Below are 24,089 nucleotides of genomic sequence, written 5' to 3'. Positions count from 1 at the left end.
CGTTTTATTTTATTTTTGGGACAGAGAGAGACAGAGCATGAACGGGGGAGGGGCAGAGAGAGAGGGAGACACAGAATCGGAAACAGGCTCCAGGCTCTGAGCCATCAGCCCAGAGCCTGACGCGGGGCTCGAACTCACGACCGCGAGATCGTGACCTGGCTGAAGTCGGACGCTTAACCAACTGCGCCACCCAGGCGCCCCTGATTTTATGTCTCTGTAAGTTTATTACAACTTGACGGGAATTTTTACTGAATACCATCAGAAAACCAAAACATAATATCACAACACAGGACATTTACCTAAAGAATACAAAAACACAAATTCAAAATGACATAAGCACCCCTATATTTATTACAGAATTATTTATAATAGCCAAATTATGGAAGCAACCCAAGTATCCATTAATAGATGAATGGATAAAGAAGAATGTATAAAGAAGATGTGTGTGTGTATATATATATATATATATATATAATATATAATGGAATATTAGCCACAAAAAAGAATGAGATCTTGCCATTTGCAAGGTGGATAGATTTAGAGGGTACAATGCTAAGTGAAGTAAGTCAGAGAAAGACAAATACCATATGATTTCATTCATATATGGAATTTAATAATCAAATGAAGAAAAAAAGGGACAAACCAAAAAACCAACTCTTAACTATAGAGAACAAACTGATTGGTGGTTTCCAGAGGGGAGGTGGGTGGGAGCATGAGTAAAATGGGTGAAGGGAATTAAGAGTACACTTGTCATGATGAGCCCTGAGTAATGTATAGAATTATTGAATTGTCACTATATTGTACACCTGGAACTAATATAACACTGTATGTTATACAGTTGTAATACTGGTGGAATTAAAATTAAAAAAAAATGGAAACAAACATAATTCAATTATTTTACTCCTGGTTTGGTTTATCATGATAAAACGAGCTTTTAGGGTTTAGTTTTGTGAATCTGTCTGTTTAGATTCCTTTAATTCATTTTGTTAGCTTATGTTGTTTCATTAATATAACTTATCTTCTTGTTTTGAGCATTTTATTTGCCTTTTTTTTTCCTGTGTATTTATCTTCTCTTTTCCAAAATCTGATTTGGGCATGCTAGAAGGTATCATGTGTTGGAATGCAATGTTAGTATATTTCTGATTGTTAGAATCTTGCTTTTAATCCTTCAACTCTCATCAGTCTCCAAATTATAGCAAAAACAGCAGAGTCTAGTCTTCCAGTGGGAAAATACCAGTCCAATTCCAGTTGTGGCCCATTCTAGCTGTCTGAGGTTTGGTTTACTGTATATAATACGTGTGAGCCTTAGGATGGTGGTTAAGAAAACTGATTCCAGAGGAGCCTTGGTGGCTCAGTCAGTTAAGCCTCTGAATCTTGATTTTGGCTCAGATCATGATCCCATGGTTTGTGGGATCAAGCCCCATGTGGGACTCTATGCTGACAGCATGGAGCCTGCTTGGGATTCTCTCTCTCTCTCTCTCTCTCTCTCTCTCTCTCTCTCTCTCTGTGTGTGTGTGTGTGTCTCTCAAAATAAATAAATAAAAATTAAGAAAAAGGAAGAAAGAAGAAAGAAAGAAAGAAAGAAAGAAAGAAAGAAAGAAAGAAAGAAAACCAACTCTAGAGCCAAACATCTCGAAGTACTGCCTTAGTATTCTTACTTATAAAATAGATATGATAACAACACCCACCATGTAGGTCATAGGCATGAACTGAGTTAATAAATATGAAGTGCTTAGAACACTGCCTGTCATGTAGTAAGTAATGTGAGAATTACAAGGAATTAAGTGAGATGATGGTGGGGCTCACAATGATGGTAGCTAACATTTGAGAACTTTCTTAGCATCAGACCATATACGAATTCATTCAATCATCACAACAACTTATGATGTATGTGTAGTTACTATCCTTATTTTACAAATTAAAAAAATAAAATCCAGAGAAATGAAGTAAATTGAACAAGGTCATGCAACTAGTAAGTGATAGAATCTATTTTCAAAGCCATGAAACATGAAACAGATGAGCCTAGGAGGTCCATAATATTGTATATGGTACCTTGCCAGGCTCTATCATCTCTATGCAAACTGTTTTATCTTGCAGTCATGTTTGACATTGTCTTGCAAAGTTCTATGCTGAGGGCATTTTCCCCCTGTGTCTCCTCAGTGACTCAAAAATGTATCAATGTCTCAATAATCCCTTTCAAATGTTAGTCTATACATAACTAACAGATTTAAGGGTAAGATAACTTTCTACCTCCATTTTTGCACCTATATCATGAATGAAACATATATAGCACAATGGTAAACAACCCGAGAGCAGTATCTGTGTTTGATTGAACTTGGTTCTGCCATTTTCCAGCTACGTAACCTTGGGCAAGTTGCTTCAATAACTTTCTCAGCCCCAGTTTCTTCATTCAGAAAATGGAGGTGATCCAAAACCACACTGAGATATCACCTCACACCAGTCAGAGTGGCTGAAACGAACAACTCAGGAAACTACAGATGCTGGTGAGGATGTGGAGAAATGGGAACCCTCTTGCACTGCTGGTGGGAATGCAAACTGGTGCAGCCACTCTGGAAAACAGTGCGGCGGTTCCTCAAAAAATTAAAATTAGAACTACCCTATAGCCCAGCAATAGCACGACTAGGAATTTATCCAAAGGATACAGGAGTGCTGATGCATAGGGTTATTTGTACCCCAGTGTTTATAGCAGCACAATAGCCAAATTATGGAAAGAGCCCAAATGTCCATCAACTGATGAATGGATAAAGAAGATGTGGTTTATATATACAATGGAATACTACTTGGCAATGAGAAAGAATGAAATCTTGCCATTTGCAGCAACGTGGATGGAACTGGAAGGTATTATGCTGAGTGAAATAAGTCAGACAGAGAAAGACAGATATCATATGTTTTCACTCATATGTGGAACTTGAGAAACTTAACAGAAGACCATGGGGGAAGGGAAGGGGGAAAAATAGTTACAGAGAGGGAGGGAGTCAAACCATAAGAGACTCTTAAATACAGAGAACAAACTGAGCATTGATGGGGGGGCGGAGGCAGGGGAGAGGGGAAAATGGTGATGGGCATTGAGGAGGCCACTTGTTGGGGTGAGCACAGGGTGTTGTGTGTAAGTGATGAATCACGGGCATATACCCCCAAAACCAAGAGCACAGTATATACACTGTATGTTATCCAATTTGACAATAAATTATATTAAGAAAAAAAAAGAAAATGGAGGTGATAATAGAGTTGACATCATAAACTTATTAAATATTAAATGATAAAATGCATCCAAAGCCCTTGCAATAGTAGTACAGATAATCGCTAAATAAACATCAAAAGGGAGAGGAAGAAGAATTTTCTCCTTACAACAGTTCTGAACACATGCTTTTCCTATAGAAAGGGTCACAGTCCCAGCAATTGACTCAACTGATTTCTGCTATACATCTGAAAATAAATACACATTAACACTGAATGTCTGACAGACTGGTCTCTGAACTTAAATATCGCATACTATTAGTTTTCCATATTTTTTAGTGAGCTCCATGGTTCATTTATCTCTCAGGATTCTCCATAGATTAGTTTTTTCCTCAATAATTTCTTTCAATCCGGTATGTATTCACTCCATCCATGCCTTTCTCGTTCCTATCACACTTGAGAGCTACACCTCTAATACCTTCCACGTTCTCCTCATACAATACAAAGGGATCTGACCTAACACTCCAGGGCCATCTCAAGGGACTGACTCACACAAAGCAATTCTTACTATTTCAGCATGTCCCCAATGTTGGATGACTGAACCAGCCTTATGGCAAATTCAGCTTCAGTGGAGAGTCTTCCTTAGGGTTGTTTTGTCCACAAAAACTTTTAGTGGCAGAGATATGAAAGTGGAAAATATGAGCTTTGCCTAGTAGACCAATGCCATCAGTTTCACAATAGTGACCAAGCATTCTTTCCTCAGAAAGCATCAGCTGCTTTCTCCAAGAATGACCTGGTGGAGCCTCCCCCAGAGCCTCCCCAGCCTTCAGTTATTGACTCCAAGGCAAAAAGCAGAAGCTGGCATGCTTCCACCCAACCTCCTTCACACTCACTGACAGCTGAACAAGCTCCACACTTCTCTCTCCAAATGACTGGCAACACCAGCAGAAACTTGGAACAGTAGGCAGACAAAGAAAAACAATTTAATTTCTCTCCGACTGGCTGCTGCTTTCCAAATGTGACAGATTTTCTAACCAAATGGTTCATATTCTAGTCAGTTAAGACTGAAGTAGAAACAGGGTGAACAGTGACACCAAACGGTTAGAAAAGGGTGTTTATTAAGAAAGCGTGTTTATATCCCATCTCTCATCAGAAATTATTGGGGTGGCTCCTGGAGATAAGTATTATGCAACAAGATAACAAATTACAAGTAGGTAGTAGTTAAGGAAACAAAATGCTTTGGGACCTAATGGAATTCACGGGACTGAAAGGCACAGTGTAGGGAATATAGTCAATGGTACTATAGCAGCATTGTGTGGTGACAGATGGTGGTGACTCTTGAGGTGAGCAGAGCAGAGCATGGAGAAGTTGAATCACTATGTTGTACACCTGAAACTAATGTCACATTGTGTGTCAACTGTACTCAATTAAAAAATAATAACAAAATAAATAAACTGAGAAAGAGAAGCCAAAAAAATGCTTTTGGGCTTAAAAATGTCTTCAGGATAGTGGAGACAGAGAGAGAGAAGAGAATTTGGGCTGCTAATTTGACTTTAGCCTTTATTGCAGTGCATATGAAAAGAAGAAACCTGTTTAGTTTCAAAGAAGTACAATTCTTTCTGAATCTACAATGACAGAAATTTCCAATAAAGGGCTCTCTTAAATATCCATTAAAAAGGAAGGACCTTGGAAATGTAGTTCACTCCTTGATTTTTTTTTTCTTCATGTGTATCTTCATTTATGTCATATTATATTCTCTAAATCTAATTTTGTTAAATTTTATTTGGCTTTTTGGGGGTACTATTGGATCATACTTAATTACAGTCTATACTCAGTCCCTGTCCAACTAAAACCAGCCAAGTAGACAAGTAGATCAGTTGTTAGTAAGATTTTTTTTTTTTTTTTTAAAGAAAATACCTCAGTGGAAACCCCAGTGAGCAAGAAGGAAAAAATGTAGGCATTGCTGTTTGGCATTATTAACCATTCATGATGATGTTCCGAACATCTTTAATCAATGTATCAAACTATTTTGAGTTGCATAAAAAGTTCAAATATTAATTTTTTATTTTGGATTTACTGGAGAAGTGGTTGGCAGAGAGCATGTTAGAGAAAACAGAATTAAGTGATATGGACAGGGAACAACGTAGAAAAATAAAGAGAAATGGTAACTAAGGAGTATATGGAAGCTCCAGTTGAAGAATAAGAAATGGGAAAGATAAACAAGGGGGCAGGGGAAAGAGCGAGCCAAATCATAGGAAGCAAAACCATGGCAGCCTATCAGGTTATTGGTGACTGAAGCCAAAAGAGGGAAATGAAAAACAAGATGAAAGAGATAGATAGGAGATGGTGAGGAAAATAAAACTTCAAGTCAGGAAGAGAGGAAGTCTAAGAATGCTTTTAAAATAACAGCTGGAAATTTTAGCATATTCAAAGATTAAAGTGCCAGAAAGTAAAGAGAATGTGGAAAGAAACAAGTACTTGGCTCATAATGAACTCTTAAGAAACACTTGGTAGGCTTTGGTTGCTGTTGAGACAGAAAAGAGATAGGGAGTGGAAACAAGATTAGAATTTGTAGAGGAAAGAAACAGACTGAAATAAGTTTTTTTAGGTTTCATATTCTCTCCATGATGTGATGTAAAGGGATAATTGGAGAATTACTGGGATAATTGAAATGTGAGAAAATAAGATCTCCGGTAAAAGATTAAATAAAATCCAGTCTTTTCTCCATAAAAGAATAGGTTAACAGTAATTAAGAATGTTTTTGGAAAGTTCACAAGTCGTTCTGCTAGCCTTTTATGGAACATCCAATTGAGCTCGTTAAAACTGTTTACCTCTTCATCATAAGGAATGCGATCCTGAAAGCTCCTTCCTCTTCTACTTTGTTCACATCTCCGCCATGGTGGATATAAATTTTTATTGACTTTTTGGATTTGTGTTTCTTGCACGACACTGTGAGCCCTCCAGGACCAGAGACTGTATCTTATTCTTTTTGTATATTTGTGTTTAGCACCCAATATATTTCTCTTGTATATCTATGCCCTGCCATTTCCAGAAAAGACTTAACATGTTACTTGGTTTTTGTTGGAAGAACTTGCTTCTTCCAGTCTTCACTATTTCAATGACTAGCAATCATTCATCCAATTGCTCAATCCAAAACGTAGGAGTCATCCCGGATTCTCCTCCTTCCCTTTCTCTTCCCAGTTCATCCATTATCAATTCCTGTTAATTCTCTTTTCAGTATAAATCTTGTCCCATCACTTCTCACCGCTTTGCCATCACCACCCATCCTGGATTGCAAGAACAGCTTCCCAGTTGGTCTCTCTGCCCCTCTGTTAATTCTATACAGATTAGCCAAAGTCAGATCACACCCTTCCCCAGATTAAAATCATCTAATGTCTTCCCATTGTACTCAGAACACTCCCTACCATTTGGCTTCATTTCTTGCCAATCTTTCCCTTGCTCACCAGGCAACATCTACAATAGCTTTCTTGTTGTGAATTGAACAAGTCAAACTCTTTCCTGTTCCTTAATCCCATATCCTTGCATAGCAAACCCTTTCTAATTGTTCATTCTCTGAGTAAATGTTAATTCTTTGGGGGCATTTCTGGCCACCTTTTCTAAAGGAGCACACACAGATTGATTCACTCTGCGTTACTTTCTTGATAGCATCTGTTACTGTCTGAATTTATATATTCATTTGTTTTCTATTTTCCCTGCCCAAATATAAATTCCCATAAAAGCATATACTTTGTCTATTCGGTGTAGCCCTACATTCCCAGGACCCTGAACACATATAAGGTGCTCAATAAATAAACACCAAGTGAACAAATAGATATGTTGGACAATAAGGTCCTGGGTTCATGGAGAGACACTTCCCATTCATTATCTAAAGCATGCCAGTTGTATGTCTTTATTTCTTACTATAAAAAAATTACTATCTTTCTTGAAAAAAGATATTAAATAAATGACAAGAAATTTGTAAAGACTAACACTTCTCAGAAAATGATGCTGTGTTAATAAAGCGAATTAAAGGAGTTTAGAGATGAAAAGAATTTTAAGAGGCCGTGTAGCCAAATGTCACACTTATTTCTTGATTCTCATACACCAGACCCTACCTCATGGGTCAGTCTGTTTCACTGTTACAAGGCTAAAGTCGTCATGCTGTGGTGACTATAGTTAATAATATTGTTTGGCATATTTTCAAGTTGCTAATGGAGCAGAACTTAAAAGTTCTCATCACAAAAAAGTTCTGTAACTACATATGGTGATGTATGTCAACTAGACTTACAGGGGTGATTATTTCACAATATATACAAATATCAAATCATTATGTTGTATACTTGAAACTAATAGAATACTGTATGTCAATTATGCCTCAAAAAATAAAGTTGTCATGCTGAACTAAAATATGCCTTTTTCCCCGAGTCACAAACTCAAAACAACACAGAAACCAGTTAGATAACAGTTATGTGGAGTTGTCCACATTGGGGCATTGGGGCAAACAAGACAGAGCTTACCTCTCTTCTTTAAAGCAGGTAGCTATCATTCCAAAACTGATGGTTGTTGCCATGAGAGGAATCAGGCCCAGTGTTGCCAAAGTGTTCTCAGTTTCCAAGAGAGGCTTAAAGAACAGATTTTTATGTGAAATGTCTCCATTTTAAAAACCCGGTATGGCTACATCAAAACTTGAAGACTGTTGGTTGATGAACTTCTAATCTAAAGCATCATAAAAAAGCCTTCTCCATCCTCCTCTGGAGGATCCAGAATTTAAAGATATTTAGGATATCTCCTTTAATTTTCTTTTCTTAATCCATATTTCCTAGGCTCATTTAAACATTTAAAAATTGTGCTATAATTATTTATATAGCAAAAATCATATAAGCAGATGGCTTTAAGAATCTACTGGATTAACTCAAATAGTTAGGTTATAGTTGAGTTAAAAACAAACAAACAAACAAAAAAGTAAAGTAAATGGATATAAGCATGATTACAAGGCAAACAGCACTGTGGCAACATCTTTCCTTCTGGTATTTCATCTTGTGGCATCTTGTCCAGACCACATTTCAATCCTACCATTTTATGTACCGTTAAGATTACTAGTTTCAAACTTCACACAGCACATCATGTACTTGAGGGAATTGACCCTCAATGAACCACATGACAAGTTTTAGTACAGCAAAATTCAAAGCATTATTTCAACACAAATATTGTAGCTCACCCACATATATTCCGAGCAGCAGCCCTATCTGACCCCAAAAGGAAACTTACATTGTATTACGTCGTAAGAAAATCATCATCTTTTTCTTATTTCACTGCCACCCCATTTATCTTTTTTAGAACATTCTTTTTGTGTGGATTAATACTGTGACTTAAGTTGAGGAAGACAATAATTAGCAAAAAATAACTCACCAAAGCAAAATATCTGGAATTATAAAACTTTCAAAAAATAAGCCATGTATGTATAGTGTTTCTAACAAGCATTCTTTGCTAATGTTTCTCAAAATTCTTATCAGACAGTAATTGTGCCAAATTGCTTTAGGATTACAATACATTGATTAGTGTCTCTTCCTACTTTCATCATACAGATTGATGATTCTGTTTTGTGATTCTAACTCTAATTTTTCCTGTGAATCACAGAGCCATGGCCTTCTTATCCTATTCTATAAAAGAGCTTCTCTTCTGTTGGGTTTGACACCTTCTTGTCTTCCTGACTTTCCAATTAGAAGTCATACCTCCCAGCTGGAATGATGATAGATTTTTATAATCCTTATCACTCAACAGATTGTCCTTAAAAAATACAACCTATCACCAGAGCATTAACATTTATCAATAAATCTCCCTGTCCACAACATGTCTTCTTTACGGAAAACTCAAAACATCTGCCTGACCACCTTGCAGGATTAAGCTCCCTTATATTTGAGGCACAAAGGGTGGTAGACTTCCAGTTGCTTCAGTGAGATGTGGGTAGCATTTGGACTTTGAGGCCACTTGCTCTTATCTTTTCACCCTCTCAGGTGAAGGTATTACTGTTTACCAGTGGAGTTTCTTTAGGTTTGGATGGGCTCAATGATAAAATTGCCATTTTTGTGGATCAGAAATTATTTTGTAATACAAAAAAATTGTAAATCATAAATGGTTAAATATCAGAAATTTCATATGGCTCAAATAGTAAATTTGAGGGTAAAGTTTAAAGTGACAAATCAGTATGGGGCACCTGGGTGGCTCAGTCAGTTAAGCATCCGACTTCGGCTCAGGTCACATCGGGCTCTGTGCTGATGGCTCCGAGCCTGGAGCCTGCTTTGGATTCTGTGTCTCCCTTTCTCTTTCTCTGCCCCTGCCCCACTCATGCTCTGTCTCTCTTTCTCAAAAATAAATAAACATTAAAAAAAATTTAAGTAACAAATCAGTCGACTTCTATATTATTAGAATAAAATTTTTGAAACTTGATCATCTACAATTCCATACATTTCCACTAAATCATTTCTTAAATAAGACCTAAAATCAGGAAATTAAGTTGTGATTAAAATATGTTGTATTCTATTAATGGCAGATAAAAATGTTCATATATTTTAAAATTATAAATAGACCTCAAAATATTATTATAGAGCTGATTAAGGAAAAGAAGGGAGGGAGGGAGGGAGGGAGGGAGGGAGGGAAAGGAAGGAAGGAGGGGGGAGAAAGGAAGGAAAGAAAAATATAACTATAGTTCCATGTAAGTTAAATAAAATGTGAATCCATAATGCTTCTACTTTCTACGACTTAAGTTGAACAGTAATAAAAGCACAAATAGAGAATGCTACAATGGAGCATGCTACAAATAAATATCAAATTATAACTAAGAAATATATACTTTTAGAGGTCACCATGTGATTGCATTATCAACATTGTTTCCCCCCCTTTTTTTTTAATGTTCAATCCACTATGTATTTTTAATTAAGGACAATAGCCCAGATAAACATTTTGGAACATGAAAGACACCAGAGAATACAGCTTTTATGATCCCTACTAGAGGACAGACTTCAGCTAAGCAGAAATTATGGCCCAGTTCCTGGAAGTGAGCTTTGATTCCGCACAACTGTAGAACTAAGACTAAAACAAAAGAGGTTATGATTGCTAATCATAAACATTATACTATACGTACCCATTAAAAATGTGATATCAACATTGTTTCTAAAAGGTAAAACCTTACTATGTCTTTGAGGAAAGACCAGTCACCGTGAGTAATAGCTAATGTCCATACACTGTATTAGTCAGAGTTCAGAAAACCAGAACCAACAGGATAGAGACAGAGAAAAAGAGAAAAAGTGGTTGATTTAGTTGAAGAAATTGGTTCAGCACATATGGAGGCCGGCAAGCCCGCAGTCTGTCAGGCAGGCTTGAGACCAGGGAAGATCTGATATTGCAGTCTCAACTGCAAAGGCAGTATCGAGGCAGAATTGCTTCTTCTTCATGGGATCTATCTCTATTTGTAAGGCCTTCAACTGATTGGATAAGACCCATCTATATCAGAGAATAATCTGTTTTGTTCAAAGTCTACTGATTTAAATGTTCATCACATCTAAAAAGTACCTTCACAGCAACATCTAGACTTGTGTTTGACCAAACAACTTGAGGACCACAGTCTAGCCAAGCTGATGTGTAAAACTAATCACCACACAAACTATCCTTGAAATGGGGCCTAGGTGTACATTGATTTCCTCCAACAAAATTAGATAACCGTTTTGAATAATTATGAATACTTAGCAACAACCTCCATAATTTGCTGTCATATGGGGCCTAGATAACTAAGTGGAGAATATAGTTTCAGGCTAATAATCAACATTTGTGGTGGAGCCTACTCCTGCCTTCCTCTACAAGACTGGCACCAAATAATAGCCAACATATGAGGCCTCCCCAAATTTAAGGCAGCCTTATTAAAGACATTTAAGACACCCCCTAATTCCTAGGTTATATTAACTCTCTAAGGGTAGAGATATTTGGTTCCTCTTCTCCTCTAAACCTTAAATATACTTATAACAAATCCTCCTTAATCATAAAGTCATTCTAGTTTAATCATAGCTGTATTCAAATGTTTCAGTTAACTATCCTCACTTCACTGTCTTTGAACCAATCACCTTTCTGCTTTTTGCACTTAATCATCACTATATGTAATTATGTATATGTTTTTAGATTATGTTTACTTCTTTTTCTAAGTATTTTATCTCTGTATACGATTTGTACTCTATTTGAGGTTGTATACTATGTCTTCTACATTCTTTGTAAACTCCACAGAATTCCCCCCAAAATATTTATCATTGCAATAACTTAATTAACCTTAACTTATTAAAGATAATTTGTTTTAATCTTTAAAGTAACATGTAGGGGTGCCTGGGTGGCTCAGTTGGTTGAGCAGCTGACTCTTGATTTTGGCTTAGGTCATGATCCCAGGGTCGTGGGATCGAGCCCCATGTTGGGCACTCCCACTTTAAAATAAAATTTTAAAAAAAAGAAGTAACATGTGGTAGAATATTATTTATGAAAGAAATAGGAAATTTATATTATTTATGAAATAATTGGAAAATCCTAGTATAGGATAATTCTAAAATAGGATGTAGTAATTGTTTTTTTAAAATTGTGGCTGACTGATAAGTTGTAAAATAAACCTCCTAACAATCCCAATAGTACATTCATACTTACTGTATCACTAGTTGGAGAGTACTTTTCTTCCTCCAAAATGAAAATGAGTATTTAACTTAAATCTTTAAATAAAAAAATGGATTTGAATTTTTATAATTGCTTATCATCTTGGAGATATACCAACAACTTCCATAACCATATAAAAATTGAGAAAAATAACCCCTGCAACATTAATCATCCTACAATTTGTGTTTGATATGTTTTAGTATAAAGTTCCCAAAGATAACCTTCATTTTAAATGTCATCTGCAGCCCATCTGGGACTCTGACATATGGAACATCCAAGACCTCCGTGGAATGTCTCTGGTTCCCTATGGTAACTAGGACCATATGCACAATCCTCCACTGACAAACTAAAATATGAAAAAAAAAAAAAAAAAAGAGAGAGAGAAAGAGAGAACTTTTTGATGCATTTCCATCTGTAAACAAAACACTGTAGAAAAAAACAAAGACACTGAAAAAACTATTATAGCCTTCATATTTAAGCAATAAAAAAATCCCAACCACTGAGAATACAATGTAATTTGTTACAGCCTATGACTAATCACCACAGAATACTTCCACTGGTACCAGATGGGGAGAAAATCCTTAATTACTGAAGATATATGTTGTAAGGTTATCAGCACTTTAAACCACTAAATTTGATTAACGCTAACAATATTATCATAGGGATGATTGCTTTGGGAAAGACTTTTTGTGGTTGATGGCACACTGTAAAATAAAGTTGAAGCAAGCAATAACATACAATAAAGGATATGAGAGTATATATACCATTGGTGTCCCAGAGTTTCCAGTGGGAATATATATGCAAGACAGCCTCTTGACATCCAAAGAGATTTAATTTATTTTTTTAATTTTAGAGAGATAGAGAGAGAGAGCATGAAATGGGGAGGGGGCAGAGAAAGAGAGGGAGAGAGAGACAGGGAGAGAATTTTAAGCAAGCTCCCTGCCCAATGCAGAGCCCAACACAGGGCTCAATCCCACGACCCTGGGATCATGACCTGGGCCCAAATCAAGAGTTGGACACTCAACTGACTGAGCCACCCAGGTGCCCCCAAAAAGATTTAATTGTTATCTCACCAAATTTAATTGTGATTTCTGTAGTTTTCATAAGATACATAAAATGTAGTGCTATAAATGTTCATTTGAGATGCACACTCCACAATTCCCATTATTCATGCTTTGCAATAAGAAAACCTGTATTAGACTATAGAAATACCAATAATGGCTAGGTGCCAGGCACTAATCCAAAAGCTTTGCGTGTAATATTTGCTTTATTCCTTACAACTCTATCAGATAAGTACCATTATTATCCCCTTTTTATGAATGAAGAAACTGAGTCACAGAGAAGTTAAGTAACTTACTCAGGGTCCCAACCCTGATGTGGCAGAATATATGTGAAGCTACACAGTCTGGTCCTACTGCTTATATTAGAATTATTTCATTATATAGGCAAAGCTGATATTAAATTTTATTCTCTAGTTAATTATAATTAATTTCAAAGTCAATACAAAGAAACATACTGCATAGTATCTGACCCAACACAGGCTCTCCAGTTAAAAGTTTCCCCTCAACATGTGGAGTGTACGTTCCTTTTGGAAGTAACATTGTTGGCAATGAATGAACATGTATGTGTGGACCATCTTAAAGAATCTCCTAAACATTTAGCAGAATGAATGTTTTCTACTCATCACTGCTCACACTTTACTCACACTCAAGGTGTTCAAAACCGGAAGCTATAGATAAGGTACATGGAGGAGGAAGGTCACACAGTGGAAGAGAGCCAGAGAGTCTTCCATTTCCAATGAGTTGCCACGGAAAGGAAAAAGAAGATGGATTTCTAGTATTGGTTCTGCCATTTACTATCTTTGAGATTTTTGAATAAGTTATTTCACTTCTCTAGGCATCAATTTCTTAATTCTAAAATATAGGGCCTGGAATAATTGATATTTAAAATCAATCTGTGAGTCTCTAGCATCCTACAAAAGCTGAGAGCCAAGAAATCTTAACACAGTAAAAGCAAATCTGCAGGAACTGAATAATGTAGCCTGGCTGACAACACTGTAACAAGGTAGCTTAGAGACAAAGCTACAGAACAACGCTGGAGAGAGTTAACATGTTCATTAAGCTGCCTCTGTAAAGAGCTTCTGGCAAGAAATATATTGTAATTAATTTGTGACTGAATTATTTAATTGTACCTTATGTACTAATAATATTCTAACTTGTCAATTAAGAATAACTTCGCCTCTTTAGATTGCAAGCAGGGCTTCTTAGAGGTCTAGAGGAGCTCAGGGCACTTCTGTTTTTTGAGGTCCTTCATATTTAACAATAAAGAAATACCAAAACATGATTCAAAAGCTATGATATATTTCATATCCTCATGGTAGACAAAGTAACATCTCTAACACAGAAAAATGCAATGCAATATAACTGTGCTATTAACAAGTGCATTGCAAGTTTCAAGAGAATAGGTTAATATCACCTTAGGCAATGTTTTCTCATCAAAGGACATTAATGGCACACATCATTCATTTTCATTTAAGTTATGTGTAAAATTATTTAAAGATGACAGCAAAAATCTAAATGTGAAGTCCTCTCTTGGGGCGCCCAGGTGGCTCAGTCGGTTAAGCGTCCAACTTCAGCTCAGGTCATAATCTCATAGTCTGTGAGTTTGAGCCTCACGTCCGGCTCTGTGCTGACAGCTCAGAGCCTGGAGCCTGTTTCGGGTTCTGTGTCTCCCTCTCTCTCTGCCCCTCCCCCACTCATGCTCTGTCTCTCTGTCTCTGAAAAATGAATAAGTCTTAAAAAAAATTTTTTTAATAAAAAAATAAATAAATGTGAAGTCCACTCAGCACACCTTTCTTGGCCCCTGTTATCAAGTTGTTCAATGAAGGCGCCTTCTAAGTGCTCCTTCAGGTAGAACCAGTTTAATCTCAACCTACCATTAAGAAATGAGATCTTGGAGTGGAATGAGCCATAGATAAGGATTGGTAGAAACTGGAAAGGATGATTTTTCTCCTGGAACATTTTAAGAGCTTCTACTACCAGTCAATTACATTGGCCAAAATGACCCCAGGAGTGCCTCCTAGAGAATTACCAAATTTAGGTAGCACTTCATCTTTGAAGACTGAAATAATTGTAAAATACACTCTTAACTAGTTGAATAAATTGCTTTTATAGTAGGAATATATTAGAACAATCACTTAACACATTCATAAATGTCATCTTCATTTTTCTAGAACTGATGATGAGCTGTTCTTTCTGAACGAAAATAGTTTATGGCATTTGTTCCTAACTGAAAAAAATTAAACCCAGTTGTGCATACAGAGAACATCCCTTATTTTCTTTTGGTTTCAGCTGGAAAACAAGGATGTCTATCTAACAGTTGCACCAACGATGTAAACTTCGGGGCAGGGGGAGAACTAATAGTCTCCTTTCAAAATACTCAGGATTAAAATGTCACCTATTACAAGACTCTTGTCTAGGGGCGCCTGGGTGGCTTGGTCGGTTAAGCGTCCAACTTTGGCTCAGGTCATGATCTCACTGTCCGTGAGTTCGAGCCCCGCGTCGGGCTCTGTGCTGACAGCTCAGAGCCTGGAGCCTGTTTCAGATTCTGTCTCCCTCTCTCTCTGCCCCTCCCCTGTTCATGCTCTGTCTCTCTCTGTCTCAAAAATAAATAAACGTTAAAAAAAAAAATTAAAAAAAAAAAAACAAGACTCTTGTCTCCTCTCTTCAAATACAGTTTTAAAGTAATGCTAATACCTAGAATCTTTCACAAATATAGTGCAACAGCATCTTCACCCAAGGGTAGAAATGCAAATTAGCATTTCAAGGCAAAACATGATTGGGGGGAAATGACCTTTGGATAATCCCTCAAGTAAACGCTAATGTCTGAGAATCCACGATTTTATAACAATCCTATACAATATTTTTAAGCACATTGAAGTGTAAGATAATGATGCCAAAGCAACAAGAAACAAAAGGAAAATCTGTATGCAGATGTGGGAACTCTCAAACAATTTTGCCTTTAAGGAGAAAAAAAGTGAAGGATTCTAAGTTTTCCTGCTTGCCTTCAGGGTTTATACTCCATTATATTTAATATTAAGCCCCTCTAGTCCTAATACACAGTCATAGATTTGGTTGTTGTAGAAGTTCCGTAAAATATCCCTTTTTTTTTCCTTTCTTTTGGCAAACAAGTTTAGAAGGTCCGCTATATGCTGGCACCCAACCTGTGGCCCGGCACATAGTAGCTTCTTAGTAAATGCCAATTGTTCATTGAGAAATTGCAGAGGAGAACTTGGCCACCGATTCCCTGTCTTTCCAAGTTGGCTTTTCTTATCATGGCACTGCTGAGCAGTCATCACTCTGACACCCATGAGTATATTAGATTGTGAAGCTGATAAGAGATTGGCACTTTATCTAAAGCAGGAGACACACAAGCAAATGTGGGGCCCGGGCAGGTAGAGTAACTGAGGCAAGTGACCCAGGTGGGGACTGGTGTGAGCTGAGGGGCCACATCTGCCTAAGCGTGGCAGGCACTGTACACAGAGCTCCTCCAGCAGGTTGTCTGCAAAAACACCAGCCCCCCACCTCCACACCAGAGAGCAAAAGGAAATCCTGCTTTTTACCTAACATACCCCTCTTTTTGTCTCAAATAAAAACGCCCCCAGTCCGGTCTCTCACAGTAATGGTGCGCACTGAGATTTGACTCAAGGCCCAAGACAGAGCACAGGGGTCAGATTTGGCACTGAAGTTGTGAACGTGGCAGCTGGGAGACCGTGGGAGTGACGGTACCAGACTCTCAAAACCACAGATCGACAGCTAATGTGGCTGCAGAAAAACATGCTTCTTAGCTGTAAATTCCAACGGAGTTCATCAGACTGTTCCTCGTGGGGGTATTCTACTGATGTCTGAAAAGTTTCAAAGTCAAGACACATCTACCCAAAGGAGAACTGAACTGACAAGAACAGCATGTGCTCCTACCCTGGAGGATGAAGCTCCAAGAGTTACTAATCTTGTGCTTTTGGACACCTGCAAACCGGTAGCCAAGATGGATGAAACACTCTTTTTCTCCAATTATTTCTCACTGAAGAATTGAATGTTAGGTACATAAAGAGAGATCAGGGGTGCCTGAGTGGCTCAGTCGGCTAAGCCTCTGACTCTTGATCTTGGGTCAGACATGATCTCATGGTTTACGAGATCGAGCCCTGAATGGGGCTCTGTGCTGGCAGCATGGAGCCTGCTTGGGATTCTCTCTCTCTCTCTCTCTCTCTCTCTCTCTCTCTCCCTCCCTCCCTCTATTCCTTTCCCCCTCTACAGCTCATGCATGTATGCTCTCTCAAAATAAATAAACTTTAAAGAGAGAGAGACCAATAATAGGGGTAGGAATTTTCACTTCTCCCAGAACATCCAGCACCATAGTTGCTTTTAAAACTGGAATTCTTGGAGGCACCTGAGTGGCTCAGTCAGTTGAACGTCAGTTGAGCTCAGTCAGTTGACTTTGGCTCAGGTCATGGTCACCCGGTTCATGAGTTCAAGCCCCACATTGGTCTGGCTGCTGTCAGCCTGTCGGTGGCGCAGAGCCTGCCTCAGATCCTCTGTCTCACTCTCTCTGACCCCCGTGCTTGTGCTCTCCACTCCCTCCCCCCAAAAATGGAATGCTTGACAAAAGGCTACTTGTTTTGCTGTTGGGATGTTCCTATAGCCTCCAAATAACCAGCTATGTTTCAGGGATGCTACATTCACAACTTATTCCTTACAAATATAGAGCAAACCGTACTTATGGATATAGAGGCAACAGAATATAACCTAAAGAAGAGCCTATCATTCAGTCTACAACAGCCTTCCCCACTTTCCTCTTCTCATTTTTGTTAGCTTTTTACTTGCTCTTCCCTCCGTCTAGGCTCGTCTCAGCTTGTGAACTTTGCAGACAAGCAATGCTTCTGGAAAGCCTACCCTGGAATATTTCCTTGAGTCAGGTGGGGTATGCAGAATTTGGCCAGCTCTCATCAGAGCAAGAACTGCCCAAGTGAACTCCAAGGAATGCCTCTCAGCACGCTGTCTGCACTGGCATGTGCCCAGGAGAAACACTATCCCTCCTGCTAACCTTTGAGGCATAACCTTTTATTCTCCCCAGTGGAGCTTTGGTCACTGAAATTGTTGCTTGTGAGTTGTATGGAGGACCATGGTTTTCTTAGGAGAATCACTTACAGTGAGTAAGGATTTTTCTCTCTCCATATCAGTTACTCTTAATAATTTTATCTTTTAAATAGATTCTTTTCTTCCACAAAAAAAAGAAAGAAAGAGAAAACATGGAATATCATGCACCAGTCTTGGCAATATCAGTTTACACAGCTCATAAAGACATGGCATGGCACTAGGGACTTTGCGAGAAATTCATCCGGCAACTTGAAGCTTTGTGAATTTAAACCATTTTTTAAAATTCTACATTATTTGCCTTTGTTGCAGTGATCAGGAAAGTAGTGAATTTACTCATAGTAAGTTACCCCCACATATGTTTTGAAGACTAGCTTCTGATTAATATTTAAATAAAATCACTTACATAAGCCTGTCATTATCAACTCCATGGAAACTATGTAAAGCAGCACTGTCTAATGACTTTCTATGATGATGGAAATGCTCTCTATTCTGACCAATATGGTGGCCACTAGACTCACATGCCTTTGAGTGCTCAAAATATGCTTGGTACGACTGATTAACTGAGTATTTAATTTCATTCCATTTTAATTACTTTAAAACTGTGGGGGTTTAGGGACTTGCTAGTGAAAGTGTAGCCACCTACAGGAAACATCATCTTTACCTGGGAACTTGTTACAAATGCAACTTTCAGGTCCCACTTCAAGACTAGTGAATTCAAATCTGTATCCAAATACAGATCCCCAGGCAATTTGTGTGCATGTTAATATTTGAGAAGCACTGATCTAGAATAGTGCTTTTCAACAGTGGATGCACCCTTGAGGATGCCTGACACATTTTCAGGGGCTTAATGAAGTCAAAATATTTTCAAAATAAGACCAAAATCTATTGCCTTTTTCACGGTATTGGCATTTGCACTGATGGTGTAAAAGCCGTGGAAGCTAAAACTATTAAGGCCTGAGCAGGAACCAAGGCACTCACACCAAACTGCTGAAGTAATCATTAATTTCTTCACTGTTAACACCTTTTCAGGGGGAAAAAAAAGTTACATTTAAGAATGTTCTTTATGATGTAGGAAACTGTACTGATTTTCTTGAATCTTGACCACTGAATACGCATATTTTTAATATTTTGTGGGAAGAAATAAACAAGTATGTATAAAGCATTGCTGCTGCAAATGGAAATATAAAGACTGACTGAAGAAAAATTACCTGTGAGACTGAGTTATAAGCTAAACTAGCCTCTTCTCTGTGGAGTGCCATTTGCTTGAAGGACCCAATGACAGACAAACTATAGCTATTCATAATTGGGCATTTGGCAAATATTTTATTCAAAATGAATCAAGTCTGTCACTTCATGGAAAATAATCAAGAGTATATGTTTCCAATGATAACCTTTCAGATTTAAAGTGGAAATTAGGATTTTAGAAAACTAGTCATTTACTAGGATCTTGACATCTTCCTGCTACTGAAATACCTTTCTGATGAGATTGGTGGTGATCTTGACAAGCATTGGAAAACCCTAAATAACTCAGGGAACCAGTATTTTTCAAAGTTTATTTACTTTTGAGAGAGAGCATGGGGGGAGGGGTAGAGAAAGGGGGACAGAGGATCCAAAGTGGGCTCTGCGCTGATAGCAGAGAGCCAAATGTGGGGCCTGAACTCACAAACCACAAGATCATGACCTGAACCAAAGTCCGACGCCCAACTGAACCATCCAGGTGTCCCAGGGAACCAGCATTTTTTAAATGCCCAATGTATGAGTAAGAGATCTGTTCAAAAAGCAAAATAGAACAATGAATTTGATATGGTTTCATATTCCATGTTGTACATAACTTTTATGAAAACTACCACTTGTCAAATTTCAACATAGTATCAAAGAAGAATATACACAATTATCTCCAAATTCTATTAAAATACTGTTTTCCTGCTACATATTTGTGTGAGTTCAGTTTTTCTTAATATCGCTCAACCAAAATGACTTACCAAAATACAGAAGCAGATATCAGAATCCAGTTGTCTTTTTTAAATTTTTATTTAATTTTCTTTTTTTTTTTTTTTTTTTTTTTTGCTTTTTTTAAATTTACATTCAAGTTAGTTACCATATAGTGCAACAATGATTTCAGGAGTGGATTCCTTAGTGCCCCTTACCCATTTAGCCCATCCCCTCTCCCACAACCCCTCCAGTAACCCTCGGTTTGTTCTCCATATTTAAGAGTCTCTTATATTTTTCCCGCTCCTTGTTTTTATATTATTTTTGCTTCCCTTCCCTTGTGTTCATCTGTTCTGTGTCTTAAAGTCCTCATATGAGTGAAGTCATATGGTATTTGTCTTTCTCTGACTAATTTCACTTAGCATAATACCCTCTAGTTCCATCCACATAGTTGAAAATGGCAAGATTTCATTCTTTTTGATTGCCGAGTAATACTCCATCATACACACACACACACACACACACACACACACACACACACACATCTTCTTTATCCATTCATCCATTGATGGAAATTTGGGCTCTTTCCATACTTTGGCGATTGTTGATAGTGCTACTATAAACATTGGGGTGCATGTGTTCCTTCAAAATATCCAGCTGTCTTTTATTAAGGTAAATATTAAAGAATGTGCAAAAGAAAAAAAAACAATGCCACTCTTCACTTTTTGTCTTGTCAATCTAACTAAATCATATATACTTTTCATAAAAATACATTATTTATGTTAATATGAGGTATATCTATTAGTTATTTTTAAAGAAAATATAAATATTTTTTAAATTTCTCAGTTTTAATTTCTAGTATGATAAATATTGATAGATATTTCTCCTATTAACAAAAACAGGTCGATAATGTTCTTATTACTTTTTAAGAGCATAAGAGTCCTAAGACCACCAAGTTTGGGTGCTCTGGGCTTACAGGAGGCCTTGACAAGCTTGGAGAGAGTCAAAGCTGAAAATCACTACTCTCTCCACCTGAAACTGAAGTATTGGCTCCTCCTAAGATCCAGAAGGAAGAAAAACACTGGGCACACTCAAAAGAGAAAATATGGAGTTCCTATACATACACATTGACTCATTCAACCCACTTCTCGGCACCCACTATGACAATCCATACAAAAGCTATAAGAATTTATAAACAGACACACTTATTATAGCATTTTGCAATGCGACCTGAGAAAAATCTGAAGGTCTATCAGGAGTGGAGTGTTAATTAAATTACAGGGCATTACACTACAGAATAGTATGCAGCATTAAAAAGATTGGATGAAATTTTTATGTGTCCAAACCTGGAATGTTGTCCATGATGTAGTATTAAATGACAATGCAAGTTTCAAAATAATGTGTGAAGCATAGCGCTTTTTAAAAGCAGGGAAACAGCTCTCTATGTATATACATGGATTTGGTCTTAGAGAAAGGTATGAAAGGGTACACACCAATCTGTTAACATTGGTTTATAGCTCCACAGAGGACGGGGGTGGACATGAGATGAATTATAGTATTACTTTTCCTGTATACTTACTCTTTTCGAAACTTGTAACAATTTCGAATTCCCTGTTTATTCAGCTGTGTCCCCTTCTACATTCAATGGCCCTTGCTTGTTCTTCTTTACAGTTCAACACATAGTAGACATTGAGAAATGCAAGTGAAGCGACCTTTGTATCACTCTCATCCTTCTGAGGAAAGGAGGAAAGGAAGAGTTGTAAGGAGAGAAGAAACAACATTCCGACTGTGGCACATAATTCAGAGCATAAATGTGGTAATCATAACGTACAGTTTTCTCCCAAATTCAATAAAAGTTAATTGCAGCATCAATGTTCCAGAAACAATTAGAGATTTGTGCTGGTGACTAAGATTTTCCTCACTTTGGAGCAGCCAGTTCCAGCTTCCAACAACTATAGATACGTCTTTTATGCCTGCTGCTTTCCACTCTCCCTTCTGTTGCCCACCTCTTCAGCCTCATTCAATACAACCGCCCACAGCAACCCCAACAACTAAACTCTTTTCAGCTCTCAGCACATGCCCTGCTTGGTCTCAGTTCTGGATTTTCATATTTGTATTCTCTGTGTTTGAAACTCTCCTCTCTTCCCTTCCCCACATCACACATGCCTAATTAAGGTCACAGAATTTCTTTTTCACAGAAAAGAAAATCACCTTCTATGGAAAGCCCTCCTCATTGGAATGAATTGTGTGCCCCTGCTCCACACTCCTCAAACACTCCTCTTTGACCTTCCTCCAGAGGAGTAATTACTATATTACTCCTATAGGCTAATGTATTACTATACACTCCTATAGGGTAATGTATTACTATACACCCTATTATAATTTTTAGCTAGTTGTTCATCTACTCAACTTTAGCTTCCTGAGGGCTAGAACCAAGTCTATATTGTTCTCTACTGTCACCCTAGCATCAACTTACAGGGCTCATTGTCGTAATAATAACATTTATTGAGGACATACCTTGTGCAGGCTCCACCCTAAAGACTTCATCCATGTTATCTCATTTAACCTGCTATTGACCCTTAAGCCTATACTACTCTGCTTCCTTGTAGACACTCCATGTTGTTGGATATCATCTGGTGCTCTGGTTTCTCTTCTTCCTCTGAAATATCCTGACCCCATCAAAACAGTCTTTTACCATGTTTATGAGACATTTACTTGAGCTTAGCTATTACTTAGCTTAATTTATTTACCTTACTAGATCCATGGGATCCAATTCCTCATGCTAACATACTAAATCTAGAAAAAAAATGTGTATGAAAACATAACCTCAAGTGATATGCACTTTTATGGGGCACACAAACAGAAATAATGCCTTGACCCAAATAGTGGAAATTTGAGCATCCCAGCTGTACTAGGAGGAAGACATTTTTAGAAAGAAAATTTTACCTCTTGTTTTGTAGGTCATGTCTTTGGGGGACCATCTACTCTGCCTATTTGGAAAGACAGCTCTTGGTTTGGAGCACTTTTCTGGGTGTTCAGCCCTGATCCAGGACTAACAGTTACCCCTGAATGTGTACATATCTTCCAACCATAGCAAATAAAAAAGCAACTGTATTCCTCCATTCATGCTTTGATTGCATTGATTTCCAGTGAGTAGTTTATCTAAAAAACAAACAGTGGAACACTGTGTCTGCAACTGTCCTAATTACACATAAACTACAGAAAGTTTTGGAATCTACTAGAAAGTACTAAACCACCCACACTCCAGTGAGATAAGATTGAATGTGAACTGACTCCCCAGGTTCAGAGAGTAAAGTATTCTTTACCTTGACACTCAATCTCTCAGGGCTATCCTTGATGTCAGACCTCAAAAAAAAAAAAAAAAAAAAAAAAAAGTCAAGAGCCACGTAGGCATATGTGACAAAGTTTTATGGTATTGGCCCTTAACTTGGCAGGAATGGCAGTGATCCCTCCTGGCTTGAGATGCTTGGCCTCCTTCCTGAGTAGCCAAGGCTAGTGAGAAAGTATTTGGGGAGTAGGGATAGACAATTGCAAACATGTGACTAAAAAACCTTCCTTTGACAGCTTAATAGGAGGGGAACTTCAAAATACACGTCTGGAGGTCTTGTGTGCTAAGGAGCTAGAATCAGAAGAGTGGATAAATGGAGGTGGGAAAAGAAATAGAGTATAGTATACAGTATAGAGTATGGAATAGCTAAGGTCAACCTGGTTCAGTGCAGGATGGACAAACTCGATGCCTCCACTCTGCCATCTAGTGGTAAGAAGTACCTCTAGCTGTATTCAGCTCCTGCTCAAGGCTCCACTTCTATGCATTTCACGAAGGGCTTTTCCACTCAGTACCCCATTTACTTCTTACAGGAAAGCTGTGAGCGAGACAATTTTCTCTGTTTTACTGATAAGGAAACTGAGACCCAGATAAACTGAATGGCTACAAAAAGAGAGAGCTGGTACATATTCCATATTCTGTAAGGTAGTATATACATAGTGTATTGGAAAATTTGGTTTTCCAAATTTTCTCTGACTCTCTAACCAAACTGACTCTCTAACCAAACCCCTGGATAGATGAAGTAAAATATAGAAAAATCTTCACATAGTAACTGAAGAATG

At 37.7% G+C, this 24,089-nt stretch overlaps 1 long non-coding RNA gene across 2 annotated transcripts in view; it reads right to left on the bottom strand.

The window, feature by feature from the left end:
* LOC147581937 (uncharacterized) overlaps positions 1 to 23,330 on the bottom strand; it is a 104,428-nt gene extending 81,098 nt beyond the window's left edge. For both annotated transcript variants that reach the window (XR_015249793.1, XR_015249794.1), the window contains exons 1-3: positions 23,288 to 23,330; positions 21,541 to 21,694; positions 7,716 to 7,819 (exon numbers count right to left, since the gene is read on the bottom strand). This is a non-coding gene — a long non-coding RNA (uncharacterized LOC147581937). The remainder of the gene's footprint in view (positions 1 to 7,715; positions 7,820 to 21,540; positions 21,695 to 23,287) is intronic.
* Positions 23,331 to 24,089: the final 759 nt, after the last annotated feature.

This window comes from Puma concolor, chromosome B1, assembly GCF_028749965.1.
Source record: "Puma concolor isolate L17-30 chromosome B1, mPumCon1.1.hap2, whole genome shotgun sequence".
NCBI lineage: Eukaryota > Metazoa > Chordata > Mammalia > Carnivora > Felidae > Puma > Puma concolor.
Note: the sequence above shows the minus strand (reverse complement) of the source record. Positions and strands in the feature narration are given on the sequence as shown.